The sequence below is a fragment of the Protopterus annectens genome, chromosome 1.part1 (assembly GCF_019279795.1).
Source record: "Protopterus annectens isolate FY-2018-M chromosome 1.part1, PAN1.0, whole genome shotgun sequence".
Lineage (NCBI taxonomy): Eukaryota > Metazoa > Chordata > Ceratodontiformes > Protopteridae > Protopterus > Protopterus annectens.
Window position 1 is genome coordinate 777,864,642 of NC_056726.1, and position 16,133 is coordinate 777,880,774.

Below are 16,133 nucleotides of genomic sequence, written 5' to 3' on the forward strand. Positions count from 1 at the left end.
GCTGCTACACCAAATGGAGTGATTCACTGTTGAGTGAGAAGTGGCCAGGATGGAAAAACTCAACACCTCCCAATCTGAGATTGTGGTTCTCTCTTATATTCCTCTCTGACATTTATTTGGGGGCCAGATTCACAGGTACAGGAGCCTAAGTATTTTGGTGCTTTGTTTATGAGTGAAGGCAGCAGAGGTAAGGTGACTAGCCATTACATGGAACCATTTATTGCAGTACTGCTAGAGATGTACCAGATTCTAGGGATGAAACGTTCAAGTTACCAATCAGATTATGCCCCTTTTCTCACCTTTGTACATGATATTTTGATAACTATTGAAATAAATGTGATTACAAATATAAGCAGTAAAACTATTTAGGGTAGTTAGGCTGACTTTTCATGACAAAATGAGGCTCTTGGAAATCTAGGAAGATCTTGGAATATAGCCACTGCCCTCTAAGCTAAAAGATGTTAGTGTTATATCAACTCATTCTGGCAGCTTAGGAAGATTTCATGTGTACCTCCCATAGGAGGTGTACCAGACATAGTTCTCTGGGAGGTGGCTCCAAGACAGACGCAGAATATTTTACAGGGATTGTATCTCTTAGCTTATCAAGAACACCTACAGATTCCACAGGATGAGCTGGATCCTCTTGCTGGGAGACAGATAATTCTGGCTTACCTTGTTCTGCTTGCAATCACCCTGATTTTCACCATGCAAGTGATTTAGAAGAGGGCTGAATAGTTGGATGGACTAATGGATGGATGGAGGGATGGATGGATGGAGGGATGGATGGATGGATGGATGGTTGGATGGATGACTACATGAAAACAGAAGAATTCTACCTGTGATTCAAGAAAAGACAAGTAGCAGGAATAAGTAGGAGATCAGGCTGATATGAAGAACTGAACTGTGTCAGTATAAGTGAACAGAAAAGTAGGGTACCAGTTGTGGAAAGAATGCAGAAATAAATGAATAGCTAGGGATACAACTGTGGAAGATGTAGAGAAAGATCTCAGCAGATTTTAAGAGGAACACTAGTGTTAGACAGGCTACCTCTATGAGTACTGACACAGTGGGTAAATCTGCAGATTGGGTCAATGGCAATGTCCTTCAACTCTCCTTGTATACATATACTCAGCTTTACTTCATCCCAACAAATTTACAGAATCATGTGGGTTAGAAAAATAGAGCTTCACAGTGCATATTATTTATCAAACAGACAAAAGCATGGATTAACACAACAAAAGTTATGTTGCTGAACTATGACTAATTCTTATGTCTGAGTCACTGACAAGGTTAAAAAGGAGAAGCAGGTTGCTGTAAACTCCATTGAGGGTTTGGACTTGTGCCTCACCAGTGGTAAGGAATTGTTTGTCTGATAGGGTGTAGATTTAGAGTATGGTACTTGGTAAATAAACAGTTAAGTAAGAAGACAGGATCAGGGTGCAGGAGTTCAACAGGGTTTGGAATTGACGCTATGCCTTACCTGGCATATTTTGGTCAGACATCACACCTGGGTTGGAGAATAAGGTTAAGCTGTTCAGTGATATCACTGAGAATAAAATACTTGGTATAAATGGGAGAATGTGAACATAATCTGATCTAGTAGAGCTTGCAGGGAGGTGACACATATTAATAGCAGCTTGTGGTCAATGTTTTTGGCTTGTTTGTGCTAGGGAAATAAGGGAATTACACACATGCTATAGGGAGTATGGCAAGAGCATAGAGAGAGAGTGCGAGAGAGACAGACAGACATATATATATATATATATATATATAGAGAGAGAGAGAGAGAGAGACAGAGAGACTGCCTGGCAGTTTAGCACAAAGCATTGAGGCTATGGAGTACTCATGAGCACCATCTTGTAACCCTGAGTTTGATTCCTTCAGTCTTTCGTTGCCCTCTGTTTTGTGCATGTTACATAACTGGATAATGCTCCTTTGTCTGGGACTGTCACCTAGTTAAGCCATAAATAAATGAGAATGATAGAAAATAATTAAGTATTTGGATATTAAAGTCACCTACCATCCCGTACTTCTCTGTAATGTTACAGGTTAATGCCAAAGGCAAAAAGAATTCTAAAGGTACTGCAAATGTTGAGGATTGTAGAGATGCAGTTGTTATCCTGTCTTTGTACAATTTGCTGTCAGGTCCTCATCTGGAGAGCTGTGTTGAGTTCTGGAGGTCATTATGAGTTATCAGACTGATTTCAGAGTACAAAGGAGGATTGAAAAGATGTGAAGGGAAATGAGGGAACATGGAATATGACAAGTCTCAAAATCTGGGGAATGGGTAAGGCACATGCTCCATGACAGAAGGTAAGGGAATCGGGAGATGCAATATGGATGCAATAAATCATCAGGGAAGGCTGGATTAAATACTAGTTTAATACTACTTAGTAGCATGACTGGCACCCCGAGGAATGCAATGTATAGAAAAAAGCCAGCTATGTTTTTGTCTGTCCAACCAACCATCCATCCATCCACCCACACATTTCTTCATCAAGTTCAAGATCACAGGGGGGGGTATCTCAGAGCAAGCAATGACTACAAAGCAAAAATCAAACCCCAATCACATAAAATGCAAATCAGAGACATGTTATCTGTAAAGAGGAAAGACCTCATTATTGGTTAAATTGCATGTCTCTGAATTGCCTGTAATTACAAATCAGCACATTGTTGTGGTAGTCACTACTGGTGGCCATTTATCATGTTATCACAGGTACTCTCCATTATTCACTGTCCCACACAAATGCACACATTCTGATACACATACTAACATACTAAATACCTGGTCCTTTAGTGTATATAACATCCCTGATATATATTTTTTGTCCCTGCCCTTATAAATCACAGATTCCTTAAGGCAGTCTATAATTCAAAAAAATATAGTTTTATTTTCTTCCTTATGTTATACAGCCTATTGATGAGATTCCACCAGGGAGACATGTTTTTTGAGTTAGTTCTGTACTTCTTCCTGGTGGGTACAGCTGCCTCAATGCAGCTATTAACATGCTTATGCAGGGTTTCAGTGAATAGTTCCATGTAGACAGCAGTGTTCTCAAGATTTATGGGGGCTTGACATTTTGCCAAGTCATCACTTAATAGTAGGAAGTTAGCCTTTGAGTAGTTACTGAACATTCCAGGGTTAGCTGGGGTTTTGGGTTTTATTTTTACTTCAAAGGAGACCATTCTGTGGTCTGACTCAACCAGAAAAGACATTACACTAGTGAGTGTGCAGCAGTCTCCATTATTAGTGAGGACCACATCCAGTATGTTTGCACCTGTGGCCACAGTACTGATAATCTAGTCCTGGGAGTTTGTGTTTACACAATCCAGGAATCACTGTACCAGCACATCTGGTGTTATATAGGATTCACAGTTAATAGTGGGGTAATTAAAGTCATCTGTGAATATGGTATTGGGTTGGATAGTGAATGTTCCCAATACTTTTAAATGCATGTTATAAATTTCCTGGGTAATACAGCAAGTAGCTTGAAAGGAATTGGTATGGGATTTTGCCTATGTTGATTTAAAGATGGAGAAGCTCAAGTGCATTGTCCTGTTTGACCATCCTTAAGGTATATTTTTGATGTAAACTGAGACACCTCCACTCCCTGTCTGTGCTGTATCTAGCCTAAATGTATTTAAGGCATTATAGCCTTGCACTGCTGGTGTGCTGTCCCCGGCTTTAAACCATGTCTCATTGACCACACAGACACCAGCATTGTCTAGGGTGAGGAGAACTTCTTGAGAGTGGATTTTTTGTTAAACTCATAGTACTGAGCAGTAGTACCTTTAGATTTTCTTGGTTTTGATTTGCTGTGTTGGAAGTACTTTCAGTTTGGCATTGCCTAAAAGAGCCACTATGGAGGAAGGACAATGTTTTATCTAATACTCAAAAACCTACAGGGAAGAGGTGCAGACCATCCCTGGAAAAGTAGTGTGGTCTGTTGATCATCTCCTTCCATGCTGACAAATATTGCATCCCCTTAGAAAGACACCAGAAACTAAGACAATTTTTTAAGGTCAGTCATCTGTTTGTATTGTGGCATCATCCTTGGAGAAGGTAAACTGCTGTCCAATTCCAAACTTGTACCAGCCTGTGACACATATTCTGAGAGCTCTAGGATGTCTCTGTTCACATACAGCAGGGAGGTAAGTGTCATGTCATTTATACTCACATTGACTATGATTGAGTCATACTAATACTTGTGGTCCAAAGACCTGAACGTGTGCATAATGTGGTGGAGGCTTGCTCCTGATAAGCAGCTAACTGTGACTTTCTCCTTACTCAGCCTGGTGAGAGTGACATCAGTGTATCTCACAAGTGAATCTCCAAAAAACAGAATGTTGGATTGTGTGGCAGCTTTCTTTATGGACTTAGAAGTAGAGGCTCCATGAGATGTGGTTGTATGTGTTATATGGTTGTTGTTTTGAAAGAGTGCATTCGGGGCTGCTGAGGGTATTTGTTATACATACTTCATCTAGGAGGTCCTTGGGATTTAGGAAGGTTACATTTAAGTGCCTCAGCATATAGGTTCATAGGTATGTACTAGACTAATGGCCCTGGAGCCTTTACAAGCCTAGCCCATAGCGGTTCCCTGGCATTGTGCCGCCCGATGTTAGTTCCCAGTGCCTCTATCAAGTAGAGCCACTGGAGTGATCCCCAGGGTGAACTTTCTATTTCCCATCCACTCATCAAGATTTCTGTTGAAGAGGGCCAGAGAGGTGTTCTGCTTGACATGGATGGGTCTATTCCAGAGCATGGACATTCTCTGGGTCATGAACCTGTCCTTCCAGCATGTTCTGTTGATTGTGGTAATGAGGTTGAGGTCTCTGGATAGTGTGGTGCGGAGAGATTGGGAGTTCTTTAGATGTAGCATTTCTAACAGAGCTGGGTCAGACATGGCTTTGCAAGTCAAGCAGAGATCACCTCTTAGTAGATGATATGAGACAGAGAATAGCTGGAGTTTTTTGAGTCTATCTGTATAAGATGTGTTTAAGGCCTAGGATCCTCCTCATGAGGTACTTTTGTGGCCTCTCTAGCTGTTGCAGGTGTCTAGTGAGGTACATGCCAAATGGGTCATTATACTCTATGATTGGTCTAATGAGGGAAGAGTAGAGAGAAATGATGACCTCTTTCTTCCTGGATGCAAAACCCTTGGTAATGAGATATGCCGCATAGAAGGACTTTCTGACCACAGTGGCAGTGTGGTAGTCGAAGGAGAGCTTGCTGTCAACCTGTGCCCCCAGATCTGTTATAATGCCTTCAGAGTTCAGTGGACTCCCATCGATGTGGTAATTAATGGGAACTGAGTTTTTCCCAAAGGGATGATGACACACTTTTTGGCATTAAGCTTAAGGCCATAGCTTTGGCACCAGTCATTGGTCTCAGTGAGGCCTTTCTGTAGGATGTCTATATCACTTGGAGTTAATAATGGCTCCCAGCTTCCAGTCATTGGTCACCCAGAGTCCCTCTGTATTGGCCTGGACTTCTGAGAAGTAGATGCCAAACAGGAGAGGACCCAGGACGATCCCTGTGGGACTCCACTCGTGACTGGTTGACAGTCTGACTTGGAGTCCGCTACTTTCACACTGTGGGTTCTATCTGTGAGCCAATTTGCAACCCACCTAACAATATAGTGGTTGATGCCTAGTTTGGTGAGTTTATCAATAATTCCTGAGTGAGGAGTGGTATCAAAGGCCTTGGCCAGATCGAGGTAGGTTGTATGAACTGCCTTACCTTCATACACAGCTCTGGTGACTGAATCAAAGACGTCAACCAGGTTGAGCGGGCATGATCTACCTTTTACAAAACCAAACTGCGTGGGATCTAGAGTTTGGAAATTCCTATATCCCTGTTAATTAGGTCCATGATTTTGCATTGCATAACCTTACATATCAGACTCATCAGGCTAATAGGGCAATAATTTCTAGGGTCTGTAGTTGCTCCTCCTTTATGGAGAGTGATGACTGTAGCAGTGTGCCATTCGGTAGGGACAAAGCCTGAGGAAAGGCTGTGAGTGAACAGGACACACAGATGTGGTGCCAGTTCACTTTGTAATTCACGTAGAACACAGCCAGGGATATTGTTGGGTCCTATGGAAGCTATATTCATGGCCTTGGACAATGCAGCTTTAACCCATGCTGCAGTAATGCTGGGTGTGTGGCATACTTCCGGTATTGAGATTGGTCCTTTAAAGAGGGAGAGAGGGGTAAAGTTGCCACTGAATCTGTCGGCCAGTATGTTGGCAAAATCTGTTGGCTCAGTATAGGAGGTACCATTGTACAGTAACTCACAGCATATATGTAGGCCTATGCATCTGCTTTGAACTGTGTGTGATAGGTGCAGTGTGTGTACTACTGACAACCTGATTCACATTAGGAGTGCTTTTGTGGGAGAGCGTTGCCTCCAGTGTTATTCTGCAAATACACTTCTGACATACTGTATCAGTTTGTTTGAGAATTAGCTGGCTGTCAGTAAACATGAGGTAATTTCTGCATTGCCTCAGGATGCCCATATCCACCAAGATAGTGATGGAGATAGTGGCAAAGTTCACATCCATAGTAACAGGCCTTTTTTATTGATTAGATGTTCATGGTGAAAATATAAAGTAATGTCAGAAGTATCTGATTTGCAACTCTGGGTTCAGTGTTTGTCACTGCAAACTAGTTGCCCTGCATGCAACAAGATGTTATTGAAATTTCAAGGGTGCATTTACTGGAAAATGTCAACACAAGGTGCTTGTGTCTATGCAGGGCACTGCCCAGCACTTGAGGGGAAACTAAAAAGTAGATCCTGTTGATTTACTGATGAAGTATTTAGGGAGATATTCTGAAGTTAGGTTAGACAGCAGTTAATCAAACATTACTTACTGAAAAGAAAGAGCTAGCTTTGTCAAGAATGATGAAAAGAGACAATTCACCTGACTGAATACTGTGTGCCTCCTATGAGTGCTGGTCTCACCACAGCTTCATGCTGCAGGGATACAGTTTTCCTTTGCTTTTTATCTCACCAGAAGCAAAACAGTAGCACCAATCCTAAGACATGAAGTAGGCCACAGGCTCTTTGGTGATTAACAGTCTTGTCTGGATGATGTAAAGATCTTTAGGCTTGTTGTGGCCTTTTTCTGGTAGATGCCATGAATAGGAACCAGAGCAATCAGGAAGGTCCAACACAGACACTTGCTTCCCAATCAGAAACAGTCAGGAATCAATGCACTGTGCTCTTTCTCTCACCAAGAGCAAAATATTAGCACAAATTCCAAGTTGGCACCTATGAAGCAGTTATCAGGCTTTCTGGTGATCAGCAACTTCCAGGAAATAATGTCCCTATGCTCCTTCTCCAGGAGTAAAACATTAGCACTAATTAAAATACAACTACTGAGAGGCAGAATGTGGGCTGTCCAATATTTGTTGGTCGTGGACTAGATGTTGCAGATTTTAAAGGTAAAATGGAAAAATGGGTTAATATCCTAAGAGTTGTGATGTGAACTTAGCATTTAAATATGAAAGAAGGGGTAACTGCATCTTTAGCAAGATAAGCGAAGAGCAAGATAGATTGGAAGGTGAGCGGGCACTATGTATTCTGTCTCTATGGAATGCAGTGGGATGGCCAATAAAATTGAATAGCTGTAGGGAAATCATTTTACAAAATGATAATTTTTTGCTCACCCACAATAGTCAATGAAAGAAGAGAGGGAAGGAAATATGTGGTCAAATTAACAAAAGGGCAGTCAACAAGGAAGACAGTTGAGTTTAGCCGGGAGGGAAACTGGGAGACATTTAATTTCTGTGTGTCTCAAAAGAAAGACAGCTGTGGTCTTTTTCCTAGTTTAAATATGCACTTAAAAGTAGAATACAAGTAAAACACAGTTTAAGAAAATACACAGCAGTATACAAAATAGAAGAGGGCAATGAAACAATACAAAATACAAGAAAGTAAATAAACTAATCTTTCCTTCACAGCAATGTGTGGCAGACTCTGAGTGAACTTTCCCAGTAAAGCCTTGAAGTGTTTCATTTTATCCCTTAAATTGAAGGTTTGATTCCTAGCTCAAAAATGGTGAAAATAAAATGCGCAATATCCAAGCTAGAATAAGGCAATGGAAGAATACAAAGTACAAGAAGGGAAAAATAAACTAATCCTTCCTTCATAGCAAACTGTGGTGGAGTCTGAGTGAGCTTTTCCTGTGAATGGATAATTAGTATAGGCCACACCCCTGGAATGCTACATTAGCATTTGCGGTAGGCTGCAGAGACAGCCCACTGTGGTGTGCACCACTTCATGGTACAGTTACAGTACTGTGATAGCGCTGTCTCTGAATCAGAAATGGTTACAAAGAGGAGAAAATCAGGCATAACCCTCACAGTAACATTTCTGAATTCTGTTTAACAATTACACAAAAACTTAAAATAGCCGAAAAAAACTATTGCATGATAAAAGAACACCACCCCTGAGATAGCTCATTCTTAAGAACCTACAGAACTCCTGTATAGCCTTATTAACAGAAATTTTCAAGCAAAAACCTGCATGTCATTAAAATCAGCTGGAAACAAAGCACTAAAGCACAGGTTAAAATCATTGTATAATTTGCATGATAAATTAAATGTCTGCTTTTCTAAAATTAGCAGACTAAATTTTATATGCACCTCTAATCTAACAGAATAAAAGACTTCATACATCCTATCTCAACCCACTACCTATTCAATTTACACTGTAGAAATCACAGTTGCTTGATATGTGTCTGTTGGATCAGAAATACAGGATAATAATTTTACCAGAATTTCTTGGACTGTGTTTATCACTCTTATCTACCACATACAGTTTTTAACATCACTCTGTTGACCTCTAGAATATAGGCATTTACCATTTGATTACATATACATATTTTTGTGGGGTAACTGTACTACCTGTATCCCCACACCCTGACTTCAACGTATAATACATCCGAGGTGGCATCAATTTGAAGAAAAAGGAATGAATATAGTTCTGGTTTTCCAAGTTGATATAACTTAAGGTAAAATATTGAAATAAAGGAGGAATAATAGTAGAGCCCCCTCCAAGGGGTATAAGGGTGCAGCCTTACTGTAGAGACAATTTATATATGACTACTACTGAACTTCAGATGTGGAAGTTACATGGGACTGGGGGAACTTCTGGTTAATAGACTGAATGTTAATGGCTTTTTTGTTGGTATTCTGAAGTAGGCCCATGATGACATGTTGGTTAGAATGATTAAACTATTTTTAGAGATTTAAATGTATTTCTGTTAAGCTCTAAATGAGCAAGTTCAGAACAGTTAAGTTAAAATTGTAGAATTATAAGTGTATTTTGACATGTACCCCACACCCTTTGGCCTTAATTATTCTTACTTCATAATCAACGTATTTAAGAAAAGCATAACATGCATGCATCCGTGTCTCTGCGTGTGTCTGTGTCCCTGTGTGCTTAACTATTTCTCTGAACTTCAATGGTCATGGAGTGAAGATATTTAAGTTTGGGGAAGGGGTATGGGGACAAATTCTACTTTTTTCAAAGTATATTCATTTTCTTAGTTTGTATTACAGAAATAATTTATTAGTGTACAGTTCCATTTTTTTCTATTTCATGTATTCTCCTGACAGGAAAGGTATGCGCCAGTTCAACTGAATTCAAGTATGTACATTCAAGCATTTGCTTTCAAGTTATTACAATGTTAACATAATGCATTTTTTATATAAATACCACATGCACAAACATATGCATGTTCACAAACACACACACACATACACAAATACACAAACACAAACATGCAATCATATACACAGACACAAAAGCATGTGCGCGCACGCGTGCATGCACACACACACACACACACACACACACACACACACACACACACACGCACATGCATACGCATGCAATCTTATGTCAGAATCACAATATTCTAATATTCTGAAACTGTTTATGGTCTAAAATGCAATTGTTCAGTGAACATATTTATTCACATCATGTCAACAAGGAAAATAAATCACTCTGTGAAATAAGGAGATAAAGCCCTAACTACAAACCATGTAACCCAGGTCTGATTAGTGGCTTGAACTTTTAAGGCATGACAGAGAGTGGACAGGTATGCCTATTCTGGGAAGAAAGTGCACGTGCGGCTGCACCTTGTGTTAGATCTCTGGTGGGGGATTTGGACATGTAATGTGGAGTTGTCCTCATTGGGAAGATGCAAGGAGCATTGGATGAGTCACCATGGAGGAAGGACAGTGTGCCACATTTCCACATTACATGTCTGCCCACCAGCATAGTTTCAGGTGTGTGCAAGGGGTAACAGATGTTAAGGCTTAAGTACAAATACCTTGAAAGCAATATAATATAGGACACACATCAGGGTACCTCAATCTGCTCACCAGCCCTAAACAAGAGTCAAAGTAAGTCCAGGGTGAATAGAAGTGCCCAGTAGACCTAATGGATGGGCAGAAGCACCAGCAGCAGCATAGGATTAGTTGCAGGGAAGACAAAATCATGCAAAAAAGTCAGCAAAGGAAGTTTAGTTGCTAAGTTGTTACATTATTCATTGTGTCATTTGTTTGTTTGGATAACTAGCATATCCAGCTAAGTTGAGGCCAATTTTCAGTGGATGTTGGAGGAGGAAAAAGCTCCATGAGTATTTGCATAATACTCTTTACAGTATTAGATAACACACATACAAAAACTATTACATTATTATAATACTAAATAAACACTAGAAGCATAGCTGACTCAGCCAACACCCTGTGCCAGTACCATGAATCAGTACCCACCTCTCAGCTATTCATCTTATTTTATCTTATTTTTAAAATCTTTTGGCTTGTAATTATAATGTAAGTCTGATGACTTGAATGGCTAAGTGAATTTCAAAAGCTGTCATCCTTTTTGGATAAAATGGAATATTACTTTGGAACATTTTTTAATTTATTTTGTGTAACACTACTGCTGCTGCTGATGTTACCTTACCATAATCCAGATAAGATTTTATCAGATGTGGCAATCCTATAGATTTGAAATCACATCCTTTATTGAATGGAAATGCTGCTGAGCCTGCAGTCACTAGGGATGAAGCTAATGGTTGGCACAACTGCAGCTGTGAGATCCAATTAATTCTTAAAAATAACTGAATACATCTTCTAATATACCAAACATCCTGAAGAAACAATTTTTCCTGAGTATTTACAGAAATGGGCATATTTTATCTGTAGATCACAACTCAAACAAATGCTTTCTTACCATGCCAGAATTTGTACATAAACGTGATTTAAAAGGTTAACTAGTAATTTAAGTAATTATATAAAAAATATAGTTGTGACAGTTAAAGGCTACTAAAGTTTAATAACGGTGAATTTAATAAAAGCATGCATCATACTCATTAGTAAGTTTGTGTAGCTTTTTTCTTAGTAAAATATATCTAACTCTAGTTTGGCTCTAATCATTACCTATATCTAACAGACAACATCTCCTTTGATCTATGTGTGTGTGTGTGTGTGTATATATATATATATATATATATATACACACACACACACACACACACACACACACACACACACACACACACACACACACACATATATATATATATATATATATATATATATATATATATATATATATATATATATATATATATAAGGGCAGCACAGTGGTGCAGTGGTTAACATTGTCACCTCACAGCAAGAGGTTCTCTGGTTCAATTCTTGGCTAGCATGCCTTTTGGGGGATGTCGGCATGCCCTCCCTGTGTTTGCGTGAGTTTCTTCCAGGTGCTTCGGTTTTCTGCCACATTCCCAAGATATGCTGCAGGTGGATTGGACATGCTACATTGGCCCTAGGTGTCAATGTGTGCGTGTGTGCCTTCTGAGGAAGGTTGGGCACCAGGCTGGCAACTCAACACCATAAAACAATGCCATTCGTTCTTTGGATCAATGATCTGCTGTAGTGACCCCTAATGGGAGCAGCCAAAAGGAGAAGAAGAAAATTTAAATCTTTCTGCTTTTTGGCTTTTCCCAGTTAGGAGTTGTCACAGCTGCTAATGACTGGCAGTGAATTTTTACAGTGTCAAGTTGCCAGCCCAGTGCCCAACCTTCAAGGAAGGCACACACGCACATGCACCTACCTGCATGTCTTTAAATTCATCCGACGACAGGGAGGACATGCAGACTCTGCACAGAAGGTGCTCCAGCTGATAATCGAACCAGACAACCTCTTAGAAGAACATTTAAATATATATATATATATATATATATATATATATATATATATATATATATTTATACAAATTCTGAGATAGCATGTCAAGACAGCAGAGATCTTCAACGTTCAGAGTATCGACTGATGATAAACAGTACGGCTCCCTCTATTTTGCTATGTGTAATAATGCTATGGATATGGCCAATATTGCAATGCAGAATAAGTCTGGTACCTTTACACTTCTAAATCCAAATGTAAATTTAAAGGACCACATTTCAGAGAATTTATGAGATTAAAAGTAAAAATGAAAAGAATTCTGTTAGCAGGCACTGACTGTTTAGCATTTAAAGTATTAACTAAAGAATTTTAATTGAATAATGAATTAAAGATTTTCATTTGTGGGTTTTTATATAAAAGTGCTTGTAATTTTTGGTTGAATAGTTTATGATGAAGTCTTGTTGGATGAAAGCGATATATTAAATTCTGAATGCTAATTCTGTTCTTGGGCTCCTGACTACGCTTTTTTCAGTGTTTTTTGTTTTTTAAGTTGTTATTTTACCACTGGTGGAACTGTCTTACTTTTATAATTTTTTAGGTGTTGTCTGTTGTTAAAAAAAGAAAACACATTTTCATTTTTTAATCAATGATATTGTGAGTCAGTGTCAATGACTGTGGCGATGATTAACAGTAGATGTGAGTGTGACAGAGAATAATGCCCATGAAGATGCTGACCAAAGTAAAATTGTGTTAATGAGAAACAGGCAAAGTGAAACAAGATACAGTGTTGACAACAAAAGGTAATATGATGTAAAATTAGATATTCGTTCATCTTCAAGAGGAAAAAAATTGCAAGGAGATTTATTGCAGTTAATATCATAAAATGTAATCAAAGAAATGTTCCTATTTATGAGAACCAAATATAGTAATAAGTAATCCTGAATCTGCATCACAGAAAAATAACAGCAAAAAATGTCAGGTGCAGGTTGATCAGTTTATCAGATGCAATTTGTAAAGATGTTTGACAAAGACAGCCTGTTGTTTGGAACAGATTTTCAGATAAAGGATTTTCAAAGTGAAGGATCCCCAAAGAGTCTTATAAATAAAGAGACAAATACTCTGATTGGCCTCAGAATATGACTGTCCATGGAGTAAAAGGGATAAAGTAAGCAAAGTGATGGATAAATCAAAGTTGTACTAATGGATAACTCAAAGCAGGAATTATAAACGTGGCAATGGACCATATAAAACGTAGGCAAATGGCTCTATGGAATGCAGTGAGATAGCCAATAAAATTAAATAGCTGTAAGGAAATGATTTTACAAAATGATAATTTTGTGGTCACCCACAAAAGTCAATGAAAGAAGAGAGGGGAAGGAAATATGTGGTCATATTAACAAAAGGGGCAGTCAACAAGGAAGACAGTTGAGTTTAGCCAGGAGGGAGACTGGGAGAAATTTAATTTCTGTGTGTCTCAAAAGAGAGACAGCTGTGGTCTTTTTCCTAGTTTAAATATACACTTAAAAGTAGAATACAAGTAAAACACAGTTTAAGAAAATACACAGCAGTATACAAAATAGAAGAAGACAATGAAACAATACAAAATACAAGAAAGTAAGTAACAAAGTAATCTTTTCTTCACAGCAATGTGTGGCAGACACTGAGTGCGCTTTCCCAGTAAAGCCTTGAAATGTTTCATTTTATCCCTTAAATTGAAGGTTTGATTCCTAGCTCAAGAATGATGTAAATAAAATGTGCAATATCCAAGCTAGAAAAAGGCAATGGAAGAATATAAAGTACAAAAGGGAAAAAGAAAATAATCCTTCCTTCATAGCAAACTATGGCAGACTCTGAGTGAGGTTTCCTTGTGAATGGATAATTAGTATAGGCCACACCCCTGGAATGCTACATTAGCATTTGCGGTAGGCTGCAGAGACAGCCCACTGTGGTGTGCACCACTTCATGGCACAGTTACAGTACTGTGATAGCGCTGTCTCTGAATCAGAAATGGTTACCAAGAGGGGAAAAATCAGGCTTAACCCTCACAGTAACATTTTTTAATTATTTTTAACAATTAGACGAGAACTTAAAATATCTGGAAAAACTATCTCAGGATAAAAGAAGAACACCACCCTTGAGACAGCTCATTCTTAAGAATCTATAGAACTCCTGTATAGCCTTACTAAGAAAATTTAAAGCAAAAACCTGCATGCCATTAAAATCAGTTGGAAACAAGGCAGTAAAGCACCGGTTAAAATCATTGTATAATTTGCATGATAAATTAAATGTCTGCTTTTCTAAGATTAGCAGACTAAATTTTATATGCACCTCTAATCTAACAGTATAAAAGACTTCATACATCCCATCTCAACCCACTACCCATTCAATTTACACTGTAGAAATCACAGTTGCTTGATATGTGTCTGTTAGATCAGAAATACAGGATAATAATTTTACCAGAATTTCTTGAACTGTGTTTATCACTCTTATCTACCACATACAGTTTTTAACATTACTCTGTTGACCTCTGGAATATAGGCATTTTCCATTTGATTACATATACATATTTTTGTGGGGTAACTGTGCTACCTGTACCCTCACACCCTGGCTTCTATGTATAATACATCAGTGGTGGCATCAATTTGAAGAAAAAGGAATGAATATAGTTCTGGTTTTCCAAATTGATATAACTTAAGGTAAAATATTGAAATAAAGTAGTAATGATAGTAGATCTCCATCACTGAGGGGTGTAGGGGTGCTTTATATGTGACTACTACTGAACTTCAGATGTGGAAGTTACATGGGACTGGGGGAACTTCTGGTTAATAGAATGAATGTTAATGGCTTTTTTGTTGGTATTCTGAAGTAGGCCCATGACGACATGTTGGTTAAAATGATTAAACTATTTTTAGAGATTTAAATGTATTTCTGTTAAGCTCTAAATGAGCAAGTTCAGAACAGTTAAGTTAAAATTGTAGAATTATAAGTGTATTTTGACATGTACCCCCACACCCTTTGGCCTTAATTATTCTTACTTCATAATCAACGTATTTAAGAAAAGCATAACATGCATGCATCCGTGTCTCTGCGTGTGTCTGTGTCCCTGTGTGCTTAACTATTTCTCTGAACTTCAATGGTCATGGAGTGAAGATATTTAAGTTTGGGGAAGGGGTATGGGGACAAATTCTACTTTTTTCAAAGTATGTTCATTTTCTTAGTTTGTATTACAGAAATAATTTATTAGTGTACAGTTCCATTTTTTTCTATTTCAAGTATTCTCCTGACAGGAAAGGTATGCGCCAGTTCAACTGAATTCAAGTATGTACATTCAAGCATTTGCTTTCAAGTGATTACAATGTTAACATAATGCATTTTTTATATAAATACCACATGCACAAACGCATGCATGTTCAGAAACACACACACACGTACACAAATACACAAACACAAACATGCAATCATATACACAGACACACAAGCACATGTGCATGAGCGCACACACACACACACACACACACACACACACACGCGCGCGCGCGCATGCATACGCATGCAATCTTATGTCAGAATCATAATATTCTGAAACTGTTTATGGTCTAAAATGCAAGAGTTCAGTGAACATATTTACTCACATCATGTCAACAAGGATACTAAATCAGTCTGTGGGATAAGGAGATAAAGCCCTAACTACAACCCATGTAACCCAGGTCTGATTAGTGGCTTGAACTTTTAAGGCATGACAGAGAGTGGATGGGTGTGCCTATTCTGGGGAGAAAGTGCACATGCGGCTGCACCTTTTGTTAGATCTCTGGTGGGGGATGTGGACATGTAATGTGGAGTTGTCCTCATTGGAAAGAGGCAAGGAGCATTGGATGAGTCACCATGGAGGAAGGATAGTGTGCCACATTTCCACATTACATGTCTGC